This window comes from Mastomys coucha, unplaced genomic scaffold, assembly GCF_008632895.1.
Source record: "Mastomys coucha isolate ucsf_1 unplaced genomic scaffold, UCSF_Mcou_1 pScaffold15, whole genome shotgun sequence".
NCBI lineage: Eukaryota > Metazoa > Chordata > Mammalia > Rodentia > Muridae > Mastomys > Mastomys coucha.
Genome location: NW_022196897.1, coordinates 5,535,967 through 5,538,805, shown reverse-complemented (window position 1 = coordinate 5,538,805; position 2,839 = coordinate 5,535,967). Strand labels below are relative to the sequence as shown.

Below are 2,839 nucleotides of genomic sequence, written 5' to 3'. Positions count from 1 at the left end.
TGGATGCTTTCCTTAACCTGTTGTTCATAACATTTTAGTGATGACTGTACTTTTTTAATCCCTAGAATATCTTCATAAGAGAAGTAAAGCACGTATTATTTTGTAAAAACCTGGCATATAACTAATGCTTATCATTGAGCTATCATAAATATTATAAACAAAAGGTGAAAATGAAAATTATTTATATTATACTCCCTAACTATAACTTCTGGTAATATATTAACACATATTCTTTTAGAGTTTTCTTTAAGACTCACACATACTTTTATTTTTTCTACTTTGTTTTTTTTCATTAACAATAACTTTATTCTCTATCAGGTCATTATTTTCTACTGCTTCAGTATTTTCCTCTCAGAGAACACAAGTTTTAGAACTGGATCACTTGGTCCTTTCTCTTCTTATTACCTCCCAGTTCAAAATGCTTGCATCTCTTAATGGCAGCATCCTCTTGAATCTGCAGTTGGGCTCAAAACACTCAAGCCTGAGCACAATCTTCTTTGTTTTTTTGGCCTTCTTTCAAAAAATTGACTTTGTCTGCCCACAGTAGCCACTCTGTTTTTGATCGTAGCGCCGCTTTCCTTGGGCATACAGGGAATCCTGTCCTTCTTATAGTGGGTCACTTCGTGAGGCTGATGCTTGCCACATTTCTTACAGAAAGTCCTTCGGGTTTTAGGTATGTTGACCATTTTTGCAGTAGAAGTGTCTGCGAAGAAAATGAGAGACCAGCCGCAGTGATTCCTGTCTCAACTACACACGCTAAACTTCTATTTTCTTTTCTTTTTTCTTTCTTCCTTTCTTCCTTTCTTTCTTTCTTTCTTTCTTTCTTTCTTTCTTTCTTTCTTTCTTTCTTTCTTTCTTTCTTTCTTTTTTTTGAGACAGGGTTTCTCTGTGTAGCCCTGGCCGTATTGGACCTCACTCTGTAGACCAGGCTGGTCTTGAACTCAGAAATCCACCTGCCTCTGTCTCCCAAGTGCTGGGATTAAAGGCTTGCGCCACCACCGCCTGGCATTCTATTTTCTTTTTTTTTTTTTTTTTTTTTTTTTGTTTTTTCGAGACAGGGTTTCTCTGTGTAGCTCTGGCTGTCCTGGAACTCACTCGGTAGACCAGGCTGGCCTCGAACTCAGAAATCCACCTGCCTCTGCCTCCCAAGTGCTGGGATTAAAGGCGTGCGCCACCACCGCCCGGCTTCTATTTTCTTTTTTTAAGTTGGTGTTTTTCTATATAGCTCAGGCTGAATTTGAATTCACAATTTTTCTGTCTCAATCTCCAAAGTGCTAGGATGGAAGGTGTGACTACCATACCTACTTTTTTTTTTTTTAATTTGGTAATTGTGCATATGTGTGTGTGTGTGTGTGTGTATAAATGCAAATGTGTGTATATATTTGTCTGAACACATATGGAGACCAGAGTACAACCTCAGGTCTGGAGGTATCGTCCCCTTCTTATGGGAAACATTTAAACCCTGTTTATATATTAATATGTATATATTTTAGGAAGCTTCTATACTAATAGGTCTTTATATGACATTGTCAAAGTTCTTTAGGGTTAATTATTCCTCCCCGTATTCATACTCCAAACTGCTCAGCCTGCAGAGACTATGGAGGACTTATGCCAAATGGAATACAGTATCATGCTCTCTCCCGGCAAGGCTCTGGAGGTGGAGATCCGAAGAGTAGAGCTCTGTAGAGAAAGAGTACCATGCTCCCAGTAGCACTGACAGAATGCATGAAATCAATTCACTGCAAATCCAGCACAGATGGGGAGGGGCTCGTGAAGGCCCCTCTGTCTGAGTAACTGTTGGCAGTTGATGGCTTCTGGGGAGGGACAGCCAGCTTTCTTCAGGAATTCAGCTCAGGAGAAGCTGCCCATGCTCCGGTAGATAGACTTTTACCCATGCATATACAGAGAATGCTACATGGACTCAATAAATTTAAAAAGAAAAACAAACAAAAAAACTTTTTGAACGGGAGGGAAAATGGAAGTGGATTGATTTGATAAAAGTACACTATGTATATGCATGAAACTCTTAAACCGTAGAAGTTTTAAAAAAGGAGTGTATCTAGAGAAAGTATCTTGTATCCGTATGGATGTGGTGTTATGCCCAAGTTGCAGGTGCTCAAAGACCACTGAGGAGCTAAATCTGTTGCAAAACACATAAGGGTCTTAATCATGAGCTCATGAGCAAGGTCTCTCAGACTCTTACCATGGTCACAGAGGGTCAGAGTGAGAGCCCTGGGTCTCGGGGGTTCAGGGTTTTTATTGTGATTACAACAAACTTGGGCAATTTTCATACGGGAAATTTCATGGGAAATTTTAGCAAGTTAATATTTTAAAAACTGCATTTCTGGCATAATCCACAGGCCCTGAACTCAGGGACAAAACCACCTAATAAAGAGGATAGCTAAGTTATTTATTCTCTGCAGGATGTCTTAAGTTATCTGTTTGTACCTTGGTCCTGCTATTGTAGCTGACTGGCTGTTGCTAAGGGCTGTGATGCTTACTCACGAGGACTCTGCGATTTTCTTCCTGGAATTGGAGTTTAGCCCCTGGTCTTGCACAAAATAGAGTTTCTTCAAAAATGGAGTTGGTTGAATTTTATAGTGGCACCTGTCAATAATAAATCTGTGGCCTATAGCTTAAACAAGAACTAGGAGGTGAGACATCTGGGAGTCAGAAAGGATTCTGGGATAGTGCAGAGTGGAAGCCTCGCCACAGAAGATGTGATGAATAGACTCATGGTGCCTGAGTATAGGTAACCTGCTGCAAGGAAGAATGTAGATTAGAATAAACAAGCTGTTTTACATTATTATCTCGTCAGACAGGAGCCTAGCTATATGGC

The 2,839-nt window shown here is 40.0% G+C and overlaps 1 pseudogene; it reads right to left on the bottom strand.

Annotated features, from left to right (window-relative positions):
• Positions 1 to 367: 367 nt before the first annotated feature.
• LOC116091861 lies at positions 368 to 686 on the bottom strand (annotated as a pseudogene).
• Between the last annotated feature and the right edge of the window lie 2,153 nt (positions 687 to 2,839).